Source organism: Aplidium turbinatum, chromosome 17 (assembly GCF_918807975.1).
Source record: "Aplidium turbinatum chromosome 17, kaAplTurb1.1, whole genome shotgun sequence".
NCBI lineage: Eukaryota > Metazoa > Chordata > Ascidiacea > Aplousobranchia > Polyclinidae > Aplidium > Aplidium turbinatum.
In genome coordinates, this window is record NC_137488.1 from 15,909,998 (window position 1) to 15,917,033 (window position 7,036).

Consider the following 7,036-nt stretch of genomic DNA (forward strand, 5'->3'; position numbering starts at 1 on the left):
TTTAGTCTGGTAGTCTACGTGCAAACAATTCATTAGAGTGAATTATTGCAGGTTACACTTCGCACCTTCTGTTAACCATTTTAGAAATCTCCCACCAGCCACCGCTAATCCGATTGTATTTAATTATTTGGAACGTCAGTGGATCAGAGGCACAGAATTGCACAGGGAACAGCTCAAACTATAAAACCGTATTCTAACAGTAATTTAGTAAAGCAGTGTCTTATCGATGTCACAGAAGAAATGTGCCCTAAAATAAAGAGTGAGTTCGAGAAAATAAGTCTGTCACGGTGGACGATAGCGAAGCGTATCGATGATCTTGCTTGTGATAATAGTGACGCTCTCAGGGATAAGGTGAAGAACTTTGTTTCATGGAGTTTTGCGATCGATGAAAGTACGGACCAGAAGGACACAACACAGATGGCCATATTTGTAAAAGGGGTGGACAAAGACTTGAACGAAACGGAAGAGCTTCTGTCACTACAGTCAATGAAGGGCACGACAACTGGTGCTGACATCTTTACTGAAATAATTGATGCTTTTGAGAAGCTAGAACTGGACTTGTTCAGCTTATGCGGAATCTTAACTGATGGTGCTTGATCCATGTCCGTAACTGGCATTAGATTCATAGGTCTCTTGAAGTCTGCCTTGAGGAAGAGAAAAATCGATGATGACGTAGCAATTTTTCATTGTATCATTCACCAGCAAAATTTGTGCGCAAAATCCTTGAAGTTCAAACACGTCTTGAGCTCGGTTATTAAGGCAGCAATTTCATTCGAGCACGAGGGCTCAACCATCGTCAGTTTCAAAAGTTTCTGGATGGTCTTAACACGACACTTAAAGATGTGCTGTAATTTTCCGAGGTGCGTTGGTTAAGCAAGCGCTGCATGTTGAGACGATTTTACAAACTGTGGAAAGAAGTCGTAAATTTTTTGAAACTTAAAGGGCACCCAATAGCTGAAATGGATAACAAAAAGTGGATATGCGATCTAGCTTTCTTGATTGACATAACTACGCACCTGAATGATCTATTGATCTCAATACAAGACTGCAGCGAAAAAATCAGTGTATGCAAATCAAATGTATGGTCACATAAAAGGTTTTATAAACAAATTACGACTTTCGAAAGCCCATATACAGACAGGAAATCTTTTCCACTTTCCAACTTTGAGAGACTATGGAATGCATCCTGAGGAGAAAACTGAACTTGCGGACCAATTTGAAAAATTATTGTATGAATTTTTGGCTCGTTTCAAGGACTTCCAATCTTATTTTCTTCGCCATTCAACACAGACATTGAAAAAGCACCAGCTGATGTCCAACGAACTGATTGATCTTCAAAAGAAAACGAATTTGAAAGCAAAGTATTTAAAAATGAATCTTGGCGATTCTTACCGAAAACTTCTCAACTAAGATGACATTCCATATTTGAAAAAATTCATGGCTTCAAAAATGGCTCTTTTTGGCTCAACGTATTTGTGCGAACAATTTTTTTCTAAAACAGAACAAGTCGTCCGGAAAAGAAACCAGCTGCAAATTTCTCACTGAACTCGTTTAAAGTCAATGTGAAAATAAATTTGAATAGCAGTTTTCTTCAGAAATTTATGCGTCTGAACTTATTATTTCTTCAAAGAGATACGGTCCCCTAATAGTGCTATAAGAATAACACGAATAACAGAAAAACTAATTTTTTGTGCCTGCAACTACTAGAAAGCATATGTTAAATAAACGTGCGGCCCGCGGTTTCACCCAGATATTTATATCTGGCCCTCCTGTAAAAAAGGTTGCACACCCCTGATATAGAAGAAACACTTTATTTTGGAAAATATTTTGGTGATTTCATATGCCCTTGCAAAACACGGTGGCTCCAAGTTTATTGTGACGTAACAATTTACTGAAATCATCGCCCCTTGGGATTGCCTACAGAAACAACATTCCATGATTTCATCGAAAATATTGTTTTCGATTTGTTGATTTTTATTGTAATTTGGGAATTTCAAAACATGTAAAAATTTATCTTAAATAGGCGCACTTGTGCCTGAAATGTTATCAGACAGTTTGTAGCCAACGTTGGGCAAAAGTTCTGTTCATCTGTGAACTCAGCTTGTTTTGTCAGCCAGTTTGGACTTATTTAGTAAGTCGAGATTTGTAAAATTTGGACAAGCAGCTTTAAAGAGATTGCTTCGAATGTGAGTACAAATTGATTGCTAATTTGTAAATTTAGCCTTTGCCATGTGTTAATCGTCTGACGTATCTAAGCTGAACATATCTATCACTATCAGTTTTGTACGTGCTGTGTTCACTTGTAAAAGGGCTTACTTAATGACACAGTTTTATTGCGCATTATCTACGTGTAACGCATTATTTTCATTTGTTATAGCTGAATTGTAACCGCATTGGAATCCTGTGTAAAGAATTTCAGACTGTAGCTGTTGCCGAAATTCAACCGGCTTACTTGGCAAAAATTGGTATGGTCATTCTAATTATATGTGAATTGTAACTGCATGTGAATTTTTATTGCTGGTTTAATGTTGTTCACACTATCTGTTTCGTAAAGCGCTATCGACGTATATTCACGATGGATGTAGCAATGTAAAAAACTCACATTAATCAATATTGCGTTGTAGTTTTAGGCAAATGCGTGATTTGTGCTTTTATGTTATTTCAGAAAACGACTTCTCTTCTCACTGTTCCTGTTGTGTTTACTCGGGATTGTGGTTTGAGAGACTGTTGACAAAACGTCAAGTATCATTGTAATTTCGCTCCAATTTAATAAACCATTTCCATCTATATTCGACAACAGTCGGATTGCCTTTGCGGTCGAGCCTAGTGATATAGGAGAATATCACAGAGATGTTGGTGCAGTGGACCTCGTTAAAATAAGATTTACCGTAGGCTATATATGCTAAGCCAGGGGTCACCAAACTACGGCCCGCGGACAGGAACCGGCCCGCCACGTGCTGCAAAAATAACAGCTGCACTACAACTGCTAAGGAAAGAAGTTACCAAGCTTTTTGTAAAGGACTGACTTTGCTGTTTATCATTAGGCCACCACAAATGGGGACAACCTAGGCCAAATTTGGAAAGATGTAATGTTTTTTCAAGGGCACGATGCCCTGTAGTGTATCACAGCAGGGGATAACGTTTCCAGCAACCTTTCGATTTTCATCACAACTTTGATATTCCACCGCTGACATTGTTATTTATTGTGCTCAATTCAAGTCAATGGAGATTCTAAATAGTTGTATAATTATCTTTTCGCAATTTGCATTCGGCCCGCAGCTGTTAATCTCGCAGCAATCCGGCCCTCAGAGAAAAAAGTTTGGTGACCCCTGTCTTAGCCATCACAGCAAGCTTGGAACAATGATAGGCTACCTTTCCGAGTAAACGTTTTCAAGGCTTGTTTTTGAAATACAAGTAGGCCTACAACACACCAATACCATTCAACGCTGTTGTGAAACTCATTTCGCTTGGAAAGGGCATTATGCGTCCCAAACGCAGCAGATTGTCAGACAAACGTTGTGAAATGCTTATGTTTCTACAAAAAAGTAACTAATAAGCTAAATCAGCTAATCACAATACAGTTTCAAAACATAAAACCTGCTCTTTATTTATAGCTATTGTTAGCCTACACTTGGTTGAAATACTTCCGTTTTGTGAGACCCTGGCTAAAATAGCGCTAGAAATTAGCGCTGACGCCGTCAATTTCTTTAAGAGCTGACGCAATACTTTACGCCGTAAAGTTTTTAGGCAATTCGCGCTGACGCTGACGCCGTCAAATTATTTCATTGACGCGTACAACACTGTAGGTTTCGAAATTGTTGCGTGTGCCGTGTCCTAAAAAGTTTGAACACCACCGCTGGCTTATGTGTGTGGTTAGTCTACCATCACATTGCAACTACTTTTCAAGTTTTAATTTCCTTATAACGATATGTTCATTTCTTCGTTTTGTGATAGCTCTAACGACATTATTTTACCTTTTCTGGAGTACACAAACACTAGCCCATTTAGTTTTAAAAGCACTTCGATAACACAATAAATATGGTAAACTAATGCCTAATTTTGCACACCAACTCGACCATATTCTGCACTACGCTTAGTAGGCTACTGTATCTGTATAACACAGCAGTGAATTCACATCCAATTAAAGCACGGCAACCAGGCAGAGCTGCTGCTAAATCAAGTTACTTTTCTCCGGAGCAACTTGTGGTTTTGATTTCATCTGCGTAACGGCGAGAATTTCCAGTTACATAACCCATGATATTATTTCTCACAATTGCAACTACCGGTCTATTTCTTCTAAGAATACTTATTAAAATTACAAGTCCATCGATATCTGAGGCTCTCGCAAATGTTGCCAGAAGAGTGTTTTGCATGAGAAGTGATTGGAGCATCAGTTTCTTCATTATTACCCTGTACATGTTGCGGGTCTAATACGACTGCTGATCGTTGCTGATGATCAAATTCATACCAGAGACATTTCCCACCAAATGATATGACGTTTGTATTGCAAAATTGCGCTGTAATGATCATAAGACCACTCCTTCATTAGAACTCTGGCTACCCGTTCTTTGGTTAATAACACTGGACAACAATTTTTTTGAAAAATTTTGTTTATCATAATTTTAGAGTGTTTTCGTATGTTGTTTGGGTCGCTGATTTCAAAAATGCCGTTAAAATTTTTGTAATATCAATGGGTCCGTCACAACTTATAATTTTATGAAATCATGATTTCAAGTTATATTCAATACAAATATCTCTTACATGGCGTAAAAATTGCGTACCACATCTAAAAAAAAACACAATGAACACATAGTAAGACAAACAGTACGGACACCTGATCAAAAATGCACATTGGAAAGGGTCTTTCGTTTGTATGTGGTGTCAAACTCCCGTACCAAACTCCAAATGTAATCTCCCATCATGACTTTATCCCACCTCCCTTGGTAGCGTTTTTCCATAACTGAAATGTCTTGATGAAACCGTTCACCATGCTCCTCGCTTACATGGCCCAAGTTATCACGGAAAAAGTCCAAATGAGAATGCAAATAGTGCAATTTTATGGACATGCGGCATCCAAGCTTTTGGTAGCTTTCAATCAAATTTGAAACAATCATAACGTGGTCTTCTCTTCTATAGTTACCAAGAAATCCTTCCACTGTCATTCGAAAAGCTTGCCAAGCACGTTTTTCCCAAGCAGTCATTGATTCCTCCAGTTCTTTTGATGCCAACATTTTCCTTATTTGGGGCCCAACAAATATCCCACCCTTTACTTTAGCTTCAGAAAGGTTTGGAAACATAGAGCGAATGTGTTGAAAGGCACAACTTGCTGGTCCCAATGCTTTTACAAACTGTTTAGCAAGCCCAAGTTTTATATGTAAAGGTGGAAGTAATACTTTACTCCTTTCAATGAGGGGTACATTTTTGACATTGTGGAAGACTGGGGTGAGTTCTTCACGTACTGGCCAGTCTTTTTTCAAGTAGTTCTGCTCATCTGCTCTGCTATTCCACAAACAAAGAAAGCAAAAATGTTTGGTATAGCCTCCTTGCAAACCCAACAACAAAGCAATCATTTTAAAATCTCCACACACGTCCCAATTGTGGTTTTTGTATTGTGTCAAGTCCAGCAATATTTTTACTTTGGCACTAATACCAGTAGATAGCAGTGAAAACCATGATACCTAAGCCAGCAAGTAGCTTAAACCATGCAACTTGGATCACTGGGCCGCTTCATTTGCTTTTCTACTTTTTCTTACCAAATTTAACCATCTAAAATCATGCTAACACTATCAAATCTACACTGCAAACTTTACCAGTCACTAAGTCCTTGCCTTCAACGGCTGACTAGCTAATAAACAACAAAGGCTTAGCCACTAGCCCAACTCTCCGAGAAATGTGACTAGTTGTAAACCGCCAAAATTTTGACCAATTACATGTTCAAAAAATTTATACGTTGCAAGTTTATAGCTCTTTAGCAGTATCTACCAAGTGATGGAAAGGAATAATAAATGATTTAGGCAGGTTGTGTGATATCGAACAGCACTTTAAAGAAAATTATAATCTCAATTAATGCGCAATATTTTGACTAATTTTCAAATATAACTAAAAAGGTTTTTCGCAAATATCTTCCAAACCATTGACACTAGACAAAAACTAGCACCAAATTCGGCATCAGAGACCTCAAAAACATATAGAAACACTGAATAAGATAGATAAACAAAAAATTGTTGTCCAGTGTAATCTGGCTAACTCATTCTTAAACTTTCTATTCAGAGGAATGACTCTGGAAATTGACAAATAAGTAGCACCAGGATTAATTTAAGACAACGCTGAATAAATAAGATGTCCACCATCAAATACTTTCGTATCGATTTGAGGTAACAGTGTGTGTGAGGTTGTATCCCTCTGGTATGTTTCCAATTTGTGTAGTAGCTATGGTCTTTTTGTTTTCAATATGGTACCATCACAGTGAGCAAGAGAAAGTGGATACTGAGATATGCAATAGCCTAAAATTTGTTTTAAATCAAATGATGTCTTCAATGCTACTATAGCTTTCATGTGTAAAAATATGCTTCCTAAGCTTCAGAAGATTCAGAACGAAATATATTTGTGGAAGTAGGCTGTTGGTACTATAGCTATATAGGCAGTGATGTACGCGTATACAAAAAATATTTACGCCGTCAGCGTAAACGCAAACGTTCGAAAAACCATACGCCGTATGCGTCAACGTAACTGCTAAAAAAAGTTGGCGGCGTCAGCGTCAGCGCATACACTAGCGTAAACTCATTTTGTTTGCTAGGTGCCAAACATTCACACGGTATAAACTACTCGAAAAAAAACAAGTTTCATTTTGAATTTCCACGAAGAAACACAAGCATCTGAAAGTGTTCATCTGACATTTTGCTGCGTTTTGGTTTCAATATGTCTTTGCCCATTGAAAACATTCTTTCAACTGAAGTGCTGAGAGGTATTGGCGTGTTGTAGTGAAAAAAATACATTAAAATGTATACGTTGACGCTATACGCTAAAAAACCACGAA